The sequence below is a fragment of the Pieris brassicae genome, chromosome 1 (assembly GCF_905147105.1).
Source record: "Pieris brassicae chromosome 1, ilPieBrab1.1, whole genome shotgun sequence".
Lineage (NCBI taxonomy): Eukaryota > Metazoa > Arthropoda > Insecta > Lepidoptera > Pieridae > Pieris > Pieris brassicae.
Genome location: NC_059665.1, coordinates 11,530,863 through 11,543,747, shown reverse-complemented (window position 1 = coordinate 11,543,747; position 12,885 = coordinate 11,530,863).

Genomic DNA, 12,885 nt, shown 5'->3' with positions numbered 1-12,885 from the left:
AAATCATTTTCGCTACCTTTATTCGGGCATTCCCGACGGAATCTGTGTTTCTGAATACTACAAAGCTCTCATAAGCCACGGGGAATAGAATATATCTGAAGTTTTCGTTCAATCTTCTAACAACTAGTGGTTAAAGCAAATTGGTTAATTCAGAAACCTCCTCCCAGTCTATTTTCGTTCCCACATTAATAATAATAATAATATAAACTTTATTCATGACAAAATTCATATATCGCTAGTCCTCACACTAAGAAGTCTCAGTGTTGTATAGATAACTATGAGTCAGTGGTACATGTTTAAAACAGATTTTTGAGAAAAAGTAGTTTCAATGTTAGACTAATCAAACACAAGTCTTATAAGACCTTAAGTATGTATGAATTTGTGAGTTTGTGAATGTGTGTGCGTGCGCATGTAGAGAGTGTAGCTAAGAGTTGTTATAAGAGAGCGCAGTGTCTGTGTAAAAATGGTTAGATAGTGAGGCAAAGAAACCTACTTGCCTTTAAAAATGATCATAAAACAGACTTATAAACCCAAAGACCTAGCTTATAATTATTATTATTAATACATTTCACTTTCTATTAATAAATTTTTTGTAGTTGTGTATGAGAGAACTAATTTAATAACATATTTATATATATTAGAAATTCGAAGTTTTACTTAACTACTAATGAATTAATTTTCTGGACATAGTTTGCGAAACTTATTTTCCGTCTCATTGGTTCTTGGTTCTCATTGCCTATTCATAATATGTCATCATTGCGTGAACTTGCGTGTTGTATGACGACAATTACCAAATAATAACAAATGAATTACGCCAACCATGTTTGCAACTGGTTTAACCAGAGATCTGACTCCTACTCTGGGATTTGGTCTCCTATTTCAAGCCTGGTACACAAGCTCCAACGAGCTATTGAAAGGGCTGGCTTGGTGTTTTTCTACGCGATTGAATATGAAATTTATTTATTTAGGAAACAAAAAACGGATTAATTTCTGTACAATAAAAAAAAAAAACATATAATTGAGACATTGAAAAAACTAAAATCACTGACATTGCAAAAAGAGCGTATACGCTTAATTGGCAAAGCGTTGAACGGTCTTCAACTAGGTGGACAGATGACCTGGTGAGGGTGTAGGGATGGCATTTTTAGAGAAGACGCCAATGTGGGCGTTAAGAGGCTGAAACGATGATCGCTACCTTCAATAAAATAGTTATCTAAAAATCCCAAGTACACTGTTTTTTTTATTTTGTAGCGAACTCCTGTTACTTCAACGTCAATATCTACTGCCTTTGACAAAAAGACTTTTTTTCCCACACTACGGGCAAACGGACAGAAGGCTCACCTAATCTAAAGTGATACCGCCGCCCATGGAATATCCATGGGCCTCGCGAGTGCGTTCTCGGCCTTTTAAGAATTGGTACGCTCTTTTCTTGAAGGACCCCAAATTGGTTCGGAAATACTGGTGGGCAGCTGGTTCCACATAGCGGTGGTGCGCGGCAAAAATTGCCTTGAAAAACGCTCAGTTGTGTAACGGCGAACGTCGCGGTTGTTACAAATGTTTATTTTTGTCTCGGACAAACGTAATGAAACTTATAGCAGGCGCACCATAAAATAGTAAAATTTTATTTGTCTAAAACATTCTCGATGAATTACAATAGCTTTTTTAATTGAATTATATATATAATAGTTTATAGTTTACATAATCACTAATCTTTGTTCATTGACGAGGTTATATGTAAACTGAAATTGATCAGAATGTCGTTACATTAACATGGGTTTGGTCAGTAAATTTTGTCTAACTTAATAGCGGCCGTAACAGTGATTAATTACGTGACCAAAAGGATAGTTCTCGTTTGTCTTGATTAAGCATCATCTGGCCCTTTGTGGGATAAATTACTTATAACGCCGAAATACACATTGATTTAATACATAGGTAACAACCGAGCATTTACTAAATGCTCATTGTAAAAGATGCATGGAAATTTCTTAATATATGTATGTACACATATGCTTGTACAAAATATATGTATAAAATAAGGTCCCGCACCACAATAGTCTGGGAAAAACTGCATCCAGATCGTTTTACGATTACCAAGCTGCCTACCGTGAAACTAGCAAAGTTAAAACGATCCAGTTCAGATGTTGATGAGTTACGTTTCAGTTTATATGACCTATAAACTGAAACATATTGGCATCGCAAGACGAGAAAAGAACGATAATTTCGTTTGTAGTTTCTATGTATGTTATGAAATTTAATATACATTACATGACAAATGACTTTTTTGGTTTAAGGTATTGATGATGACCCTCATGATGGCCCTCCCTTTTTGACAAACTCGTCAAAATGTGACATATGTGATTAAATGTTAGTTTTTTTTGCATGGACTTTTTTCCATCCGCATGAAAATTATCATAAATTAAAGATTATAATAAAACAGGCATGATTTAGACCCAAAATCGATGACGTATCTCAGCCACAAGTTTTATACATAAAAATGATTAAGGAAAAATGTATCTGCCATTATAAAAAATAACTCCTACAAAAATTTATATCTGTTTAACAGCTGAATTGCCTCTACACTTAATGTAACACTATCCCAAACAATTGTATGAAAATTGTATTTGTTCCTAAACGATGCTATACCCAATCGAATGAGGCTTCGTATAGTGAGTTTCCGTGTCAACCCAGTTGGGTATAATACAAATATAGCGTCTATTATGATTCGAGCAAAATTATTTATGAATAAGAGTAACGTCGAAACTTAATAGTTTATTGATATGAGAAATATGAATATGTATATATATGTATGTGACATATAAATTAATATATTGTATGTAGTTATTGATTGTATCAGTCTGTGTAAGAAAGGCTAATCAAAAGCACAATGCTTTACTGTTAAGCTACTAGATTAAAATTAATAAAATAAAATAACCTTATCCGTATACCTACTACATTATGTTAAGGATTAATACTTGACCTCTGACGGAGACCTCCTCCAAATTCGTCCACTTATCTTTCATCCTCGCCACAATTTTCCAATCCTTTCCCGCTATCATTCCATCTTCCTAGGATTCTTCCTCTTATTTTACGAGATTACTTTTCATTATTCCACTATTATTTTGTAACATTGAATTGTCATTATAAAAGAGGGATTTTGATAAAGACATCAATAAAAACAGTCACCAACTCATTAAATGTTCCTAACAAAGTAAAAAATAATTCAATACATAATAATAATTTGTGGTTTCGGTTAGAGAAAACTTGATATCTATCAATTTAAGATAATTATGTCCGAATCATTGTTCTTGGCTTTCTACCCAATTATATTTGTAACTCGAGTGATCTATCTACATTGCAGCAAAATTTAGGTTTAATAGTCTATCCAATTAAAATTATATATTTTACGTAAAATATACATGATCGTTTATCTAATCGGTATATATATGATATATTTTAAGAATACGACTTGGGGGTTTTGGACGAGATTGAGACTTGCGATAAGATTCTTTTACGTGGAATGAGAATATATTAAAAATGTGTTTATTAATTATAAACAACAAAATGTGTAGGATTTCCCAGCTCTTCCATAACAAACTTAATCGTTAATTTAATAACATTTTGTTAAAACTGCTTAGGATATCATACCCCAATTTTTTATACACTAAATGGCGTGTTAAATTAATTTAAAGTAATTCAAAATATTTCTCTTTTAACTCTACTATTTATAAGATCTCAATCCGTCATTTTCTACTCAACTTAAATAATATTTATTTTATATTATAGCGACTTTGGGGTACTTTATCCTAACACAAGAAATTGTCTTAAATTATTAATAATTATAATATTTTTGACGCATGCACTGTTGTTGTTGTTTTATTAATTGCTTTACTTTATAGGCAAGTTGATAATTTTATGTTTTCGGCAATGACGGCTTTTCTCTCTTCCTAAAGATGAAAATAGTGCGTTTTTTTCATTTAAACCTTTATAACGCGAGTTTTTTTTAAACATAAAACACAAATATTAATAAAAACTATTTATTATAACTAGAATTAACGTTTTTTACAACCACTGCGATGGGTGATTGGTGATGATTACTTCGTTTTTAAGTTATAGAAAATTAAATATAACGTAGAAAAGACCTGGCTTTGCCCCATTGAAAATGAAACATTATATCGTGACGTCCCTGAATTTCAAAGTGTCATCGACAGACCCTGGGGGCCGGAGGCTCGCATTGCACAGTAGTAACGAGAGGTTACCGCTCAAGCGCTTGGTAAATTCAATGGTTGAGTTTTGGATTCGTTTTCTGAAAAAGTCACGTTTTTTTTAATATGACGAAGAAATCTGGTCATGCGTCTGTGGATGGTAAATTACTATTAACCCACATAACTTCATATAGGCTTTGTACCGGTGTGGTTTTCCAGCTCTTCGTGGACACCACGTTGTCAGAACATCAGTATCGAAGTATCACACTGCGAAATGTTCGGTGGTGCCCTCCCTTGGTCAGTCAAAGTCGAGTTGGACGCGAAAGACAGCCCAAAAGGTCAGCTTCCTCCTTCACAGTATGGCCTGACAGAAATTCCCTTAGACAGCTTTGACGGTAGATCAGAAGGCTCGAGTTCCCGAAGGGAGACCGATCAATCTCTCGTCAAATCAGGCAATATGCTTAGACTTTGCCCTAAAAATCTCTTGATTAAATTTGGGGGCCGAGTTTTAAGTGCAGATATTGGCATTACGAGATGTCGCCGCATCCACCCACTTTAAAGCTTTCTCGCCTTCGACGCGAGGCTTCCTTAAAAGAATGTTTAAAAGAGTTCCATGCCCTACTGAAATACTTCATCGACAGAGTCAGCAACGGAATCTGGAGCAGGCGACGAAAATCATATTGGCCCTCAAGGGAAGAAAGCCCCAAAAGTGTGAAATTTATGTGTAATAGTGGTACTGCCCCGGTCGTGCCTGATCATTTGGCTGAATCCCGAACGACCACTTTTGAAGTTCATTTTTGAGTGTGTAAGAAATTAGACATCAATCTAAGAGTAAATTATGAATCGAAACTTGACAGTAGTTAAAGATTTATAGGTGCTATGTACTTTTAATAATTTAAACGGTTACCTAGTTAAATTTCATCCGGCGTTCTATAACTTTATTTTGCGTATTTTTTTTACAAATTCAAGCGACAGCTGACGATTTTTTTACAGCTCAGTATTATGTGAACTATTCATGAAAAAAGTTTCGGCCGGCGTACTATTACTTGATTTTTTTTATCACTTCCAAAACATTCCATTCTTACACCCACCACGGGTGCGTCGGATCACGCTTGGTTCACTTTTTAGTCATTCAAGATTTATGGAAGAAGATGGCAATGGATCGGCGTAAAAACACTACCTAAAATGAAACGCTACCGCCCAACTAGCTTAATTATCCGTTTAATCAACAGTCCTTTTACCAAACAATGCCATTGAACTAGCGGCCTGAATGATTTACAGCCATTTAATCAAACAAAGCAAATTACTTGAATCGACGACATTACATTACTTGCGTATATTTTTCATTCTATTTTAGTTTCAGTTTCAGCCAGCTACTCCAAATTTTCAATAAAGCGTCGGCAAACAACAAATTTGATGATGTTTTCAAAAGTTTAATGAACAATAGTGACGCTAAGAGTAAGCGTAAGAACTCTAATATGTTATATTTAAAATATATTGAATAAAGATTTTCTTATGCCAGATGATTCAGCTTTTTGTTTCTGCCACATGATCGTACAAATGTTTGGCATGCATTAGCTACCCAGTTTATTAAATGTTTTAACAAATGCTACGGCTGAATATACGTATAATATAGGCCGCTAGGTAAACGGCGCTGCTTAGTTAAGATTAGGCTGTCAGTTGAACGGCTTGTGTATAATATAAGTGCAAAGTTAAACAACTGACATATGCCCAAGGAATTTATCAAAATTATAAAGGTACCCGGTAGCTTGTCTTATGTTGAGTGACAGTTCTTCCCGTCCGTTCTACGCCCTTGGTTATGGAACTGGAACTATGTAAATTTATAATAACTTAATTCTTTGTGTATGAAAATTTCAAAATAGGTAGGACATAACCCTGGCGTTAAAATTCTTATTTTCTATTTCTTAATAAGCCGAGGACACTGAACGGTTCCTAAAATCTATTTCAATTAACGTCGAGGAAATTCATACGATACCAAGGTTCGAGTCAAATCACTGTTGATTTCATGATTAAAGTTTTGTATCCAATTAATTTCAATTGGCTTTATTGATTTTGAACTGTATAATAAATTTAGTATAATAAAATAATTATTTCTGTTATTTCATTGGCAGGTAGGTAGTACCTAGGTAACAAAGAAAATGTTTAGAAAATGAAAAACGACTTATAAACGACGAATACTTTCGAATCTAATCTCCATTCCTCTTTACACATCGTCGTATTCGATGGAACCACTGGGAAAAGCAGTGGGCCTATTTTTCCCTAGGGCACCTCTTTTATGGCATTTTCCATCTTCTAGCACAACTGTCGCATCACCTTTCCTTCTTCCTTTCATTACTTTAGTTGGCCAATCCTCGAAAGGAAACACCCACTGAGCTGATTGTCTTTTCGTTTCGGGTTCGTAGCAATATATCCAGAATTCATCACCTGTGACGATGTCAAATACAGCATTTGAGTCACCGCGGTTGAACTTATCTAACATTTGGTGACACCAGTTCATGCCAAGGTGTTTCTGGTCATTGGTTAAAGTATGGGTACATTGAGGCGTCAGGAAGCTTTGTACCAGATGGTACAAATAGTTCGTGTAATATTTTTTTAACTTGACTCATACTAATGCCTAGGCTTGCCCGTATCTGCTGATAGATCACTCTCTTATCTTCCTCTATCATAAGTCGCACTGCACTGACGTTATCTTCAGTAGTCGCTGTTAAAGGTCGTCCCTCACGCGGATCATCATTTAGGTCCTTGGAAATTTCGCAACAAATATATATACGAGTACTTACAAAATTAATTAGCGAAAACATGAGACAGACTAGTGAAATCTATAAACCTAATTTATTGAAGTCTGTTAAAAAATTCATATGAAGACTGAATACTTGTATAATTCTTATCACGCAACAGTTCTATTATAACTAGTAACTATTTGGAAATTTCCTTTTCAGTTCAAACAAAACGAGCCAAATTACAGCACGTATTCCTAAATTATTTTTTAATACACAATGCTAATTATTTACAAATTAGTTTAAAAAGCTGTAATAATGACCTCCACGGGGACCTGAGTGTAGAGGACGTCGCCACAATAATCAAAATGATTTCGGGAGCCCACGAACAAAGGCTCCACCATCATGCATGTTGAGGCTATTCAACTTCTTGACACCACGGGCCTAGTGATTGAAAAGGGCACTACCATTAAAATTAGTGCATTAGCCTTAGAGCTAAATAGTGTTCAGTGAAAAAAATTTAACACAACAGAGGGTACTCCCTTATAGAGACTGAGTAGTGTTATTGGACACTTACGTGCTAAGTGTCTGTTACGTTAGTGTTCAGAGGAGTTGTTCGGATTAATACCTGCAGCTGAGTTTCAGCATCGGATGTCGAGGCAAAATACAAAATTCCACCCGTATCACCTCGACGTCCGACGTTCCACGACTGAGCGTTTCTCAAGGCAATTTTTGCCGCGCACCACCGCTATGTGGAACCAGCTGCCCACTGAAGTATTTCCGAACCAATTCGACTTAGGGTCCTTCAAGAAAAGAGCGTACAAATTCTTAAAAGGCCGGCAACGCACTCGCGAGCCCTCTGGCATTGAGAGTGTCCATGGGCGGCGGTATCACTTAACATCAGGTGAGCCTCCTGCCCGTTTGCCCCCTATTTTATAAAATAAATAATAAAAATAATAATACGTCCAATGACGTCTTTAAAGGCGTCGGGACGTGACGACCCCATCGCCCACTGGTGAAATAACCTGTGACAGAGGTTATTTCACCAGCGCAATCAATCCATCCCTTCCTAGTGGGAGTGCCATGCTGTTGCCTCCTGGCTTCAGCCAAACGGGCAGGCACGATCGGGGTAGTACCACTGTCTTTCAGAAAACCGGCGTAAAGTGATACAAAAGGTTCGCCTTCTTGTACTCGCGTTTCGTGCGGTGAGAAAGATTCCCGGAGCCCCCCCCCCCCCCCCCCCTATAAGAAATATGAAGGTGCAGAAGAATCAGAATCTACCCCAGGGGGGTACCACACGCGCTTGCGGTGGAGAATCCCCCTCTGGGCGTCCACTGGCACAGGCTGCCCTTTGTATTCTGGGGGGGGGGGTCAATTCTGCGCTCTTTAAAAAAAATAATTATCGGTCTCGGGGCAACGGAGCAATCCAACAAAGGCACCCCCATCCACACTCGCCGTGGACTTCACAAATATTAGGGGGCTCAACTCCAACATCCACGCTGTCCACTATCATTTAGAGACTGCGAAGCCGGCCTTGCTCTTTCTTACCGAGACTCAGATTTCCTCCCCGGCTGATACTTCTTACCTCTCCTACCCGGAGTACAAATTGGAACATTCATTTGTGCCGCGGGCTGGAGTTTGCGTGTACGTCAGAGAGGATATCTGTTCTCGTCGCCTTGGGACGCTTGAAGGAAGGGACCTATCTAACCTCTGGCTGCGCGTAGACTGCGATGACCATCCGCGATTCTACGCATGCCTGTATAGGTCCCATAGCGGAAATACCGAAACTGACCGACTCATTGAGCATATCCAAATGGCTACAGATTACCTGCTCGAAAGGATTCCTATCGTGATACTTGGCGATTTTAACGCCCACCATGCCGATTGGCTCGGCTCTGAAACCACCGATCACGCGGGAAGATCCTTTCACGGCTTTGCTTTAGCCTACGACTTGACGCAAATGGTCCCTGCGATTACGCGAATACCAGATGTGGATGGTCATAAACCTTCTTTGTTGGAGCTTCTGCTGACTTCACATCCGGAGACCTACCAAGTCTCTGTTGACCCGCCATTGGGTTCATCAGATCATTGTGTGGTACGGAGCATTGTGCCGCTCACGCGCCCTTTACGGCCTAGCTTTGCGGGCTGTCGCCGTGTGTGGCACTATGAGTCAGCAGATTGGGACGGGATGCGGTCTTTTTTTGCGTCCTACCCTTGGGGGCCCATTTGCTTTTCGTTGAGTACTCCGGATGCCGTCGCTGACTCTGTCGCTGATGTGGTCCTGCAGGGCATGGAACTTTTTATTCCATTCTCTGCGGTGCCGGTCGGTGGCAAGTCCCAGCCTTGGTTTAGGCGTTAATGCAAAGAGGCTTTGCGCCGTAAGCGTGAATGCTTTAAAGCCTGGGCAGAAGCGGCGACATCCTGTGATGCGGCTATCGGCGAACGTAAAAAAGCATACAATTCAGCCTCTAGGTCCTTCGAACGGGAAATCGCTAAGGCAAAGTCAGAGCATATTGCCAGGTTTGGTGAGAGATTGGCCCACCTTCCTTCGGGAACTCGAGCCTTCTGGTTTCTTGCCAAAGCTGTCCAAGGGAATTTCTGTCAGCCCTCTATTCCACCACTGCATAGGGAGGATGACTCACTGGCCCATACTGCAAAAGAGAAGGCCGATCTTTTTGGCTGTCTCTTTGCGTCGAACTCAACTTTGGATGATCAGGGGAAGGAACCACCGACATTATTGCGGTGTGATACTACGATGCCTGAAGTTACATTCCGGCAACGTGCTATCCGTAAACATTTATTTTCCCTGGACATCCATAAGTTGAGCGGGCCTGATGGCATCCCCCCAATTGTGCTGCGTACTTGTGCTCCTGAGTTGGCTCCGGTCCTAACGCGCCTTTTCCGGTACCTGTACTCCCTCAACACTGTTCCGAAGTGCTGGAAGACAGCTTTGATACACCCGATCCCTAAAAAAGGCGATCGCTCTGATCTGTCCAACTATCGCCCAATCGCAATAACCTCCTTGTTCTCCAAAATAATGGAAAACATTATTAACGGCCAGCTCTTGAGGTATCTAGAGGGCAGCCAGCTGATTAGCGATTCTCAGTACGGCTTTCGTCGTGGTCGCTCAGCTGGTGACCTCCTTGTATACCTTACACATAGGTGGGCAGAGGCAATTGAGTCCAAGGGGGAGGCGCTGGCGGTAAGTTTGGACATCGCGAAAGCCTTCGATCGGGTGTGGCACAGAGCACTGCTCTCGAAGCTTCCAGCCTATGGGCTCCCCGAGAAATTATGCAACTGGATTTCCAGCTTTCTCGCTGATCGGAGCATTAAGGTCGTCATCGACGGAGCATGCTCCGACCTTAAACCCGTCAATGCCGGTGTCCCACAAGGCTGTGTCCTATCCCCGACCCTGTTTATTCTGCATATTAATGATATGTTGCAACTTAGCAACCTTCATTGTTATGCGGACGACAGCACTGGGGATACTTTTTACACGGGCCGGGCAGGTATTTCTCGGGCTGTTGTTGATGAGTGCCGGAACAAACTTGTGTCTGAAGTCGAAACTCTTTTACGTGGAGTCTCGGACTGGGGTAGACTAAATCTAGTCCAATTTAACCCCAAGAAGACACAAGTATGCGCGTTTTCCGCTAAAAAAACTCCCTTTGTCGCTACTCCCCTCTTTGAAGGCACTCTCCTTAAAGCCTCAGCTAACATCGGAATATTGGGCGTTGACATATCGAATTACGTCCAGTTTCGCGGTCATTTGGAAGGGAAGGCTAAATTAGCCTCCAAAAAGCTTGGTGTGTTCAGCAAGGCGAGACGGTACTTCACTCCGGGCCACCGCTTGCAACTCTATAAAGCGCAAATTCGGCCCCACATGGAATACTGTTCTCACCTCCGGGCGGGAGCTCCCCAGTACCAGCTCCTTCCACTTGACCGTATTCAACGAAGAGCGGTTCGAATCGTCGACGACCAATCACTTTCCGTGCGGCTTGATCCCTTGGCGTTGCGTAGAGATGTTGGGTCCCTCTGCATCTTCTACCGCATTTACCATGGGGAGTGTTCAGAAGAGTTGTTCGGTCTAATACCCGCAGCTGAGTTTCATTATCGGACGTCAAGGCAAAATACAAAATACCGTCCGTATCACCTCGACGTCCGTCGTTCCACAACTGAGCGTTTTCTAAGGCAGTTTTTGCCGCGCACCACCACTATGTGGAACCAGCTGCCCACTGAAGTATTTCCGAACCAATTCGACTTAAGGTCCTTCAAGAAAAGAGCGTACCAATTCTTGAAAGGCCGGCAACGCACTTGCGAGCCTTCTGGCAATGTGAGTGTCCATGGGCGGCGGTATCGCTTCACATCAGGTGAGCCTCTTGCCCGTTTGCCTGCTAATACATAAAAAAAAAGTTAAAAATCCTTATTAGTAAAACAGCTTTGACTTAATTTACTTGTTAGTCTGAAGTTAGGCTAGATCGTAATTTTCCATGATGTGTCAGCCGACACATGTATCAAAAATTATTATTTAATATTACTAATTATCCATGAATTAGTTTAAAAAGCTTTTGTCGTGTTTGTAGTTTTGAATTACTATGATTTATTTAGTATTGTCTTTGGTTAACATAGCTTTTACACATCGACTAAAAGATGACCGTGACCACGCACGCTGTAAAGCAAGCGAAACGTCAACAACAACAAAAATACAATTAAGTAAGTTTAACAAAAATAAAATACAAATAAATTATTTACTAAATTGACAGTAAACATACTGCTATCCTCTAATCTTTTCCAAGTTTATTTTTAAATCACAGTATATTACCCCCATACGCTTCACAAATAGGTCGCTCTAATGTGAAGAATCGAGTAACCCATAAAGCAGCGAGAGTAACCGGGGATTGGGAGCTTGTTGACGCTGGACAGTGCGAGCCGAACGCACGGCAAAAAGGTTATGTTTCCGGCAGCGGTAATAATTGTAAAGCAAGTAAGCGCTTTCCGTTTCGTTTTAAATTAAGCTACATAATATTACGTATACAACATTGTAACACCAAAACCTATGTGATAATTAAAATACAGATACTAAATATACTTCAAAGAATACATTTCATTTTAGGATTTAGAACTTCACTTGTGAACTGAAAATATTTCACGCCCACGGCAGCGAGAAATACCTCGCTCATACAATATCGTGAAATGCTGAAAATGCTTCCTGTATCTATACTTGTTGCATACACCCACATAATCTATCAGTTGCTTTTAAGACGGGCGACAGGCTGCACGTCTCGCACCCGCGCACCTGTAAATACAACCTTCATGTTCGAAACTCCGCGGAAATCGAACTGTCCATTTTTTTAATGATTGTGTTCTGTTTATAATGTGTTTGGGGATTTTGTGACCTGCATTTTCGGAGGCTGTTTGTTGAAAAGCTTACAGGTATTTTAAATTTTAAACACGATTTTGGGTCAAGGTGAATGGGGCTTTGCCTTAATTATGGTGATGTTGATACTTCTTAGGTATATGATTGAAATTTTGAGAGTATTTTATTTAACCTTTCTTTATATATGTTTTATATAGAGTTCAGTAATGCGGAACTGTCACTGTGGATTATGTGGTACATGGACCGACTTCCGTTTTAATTTATTGAGGCCTAAGTTGAGGAACAAGATTTTTTACACGACTGATTTAAAATAAAAATTGGAAATTATCTAAGGGATAACAGATTCTACTGTACATATTAATATTTAGCTTTATTCTAAAACAATTAATTCCTCAATCCTTCATTAAGCATTAGGTAGATATTAATTAAGGTCTATCGGAATCGTTTACAAGTCTACCTCTTACCTATAGTTATTTATTGAGACATTATGTAACTTTGATGTCTTCTTTTTGCCAAGTCAAGGCAAGTCAAATCATTTACTTCAATTAGGCTTATTAAAAAAGCACTTTTG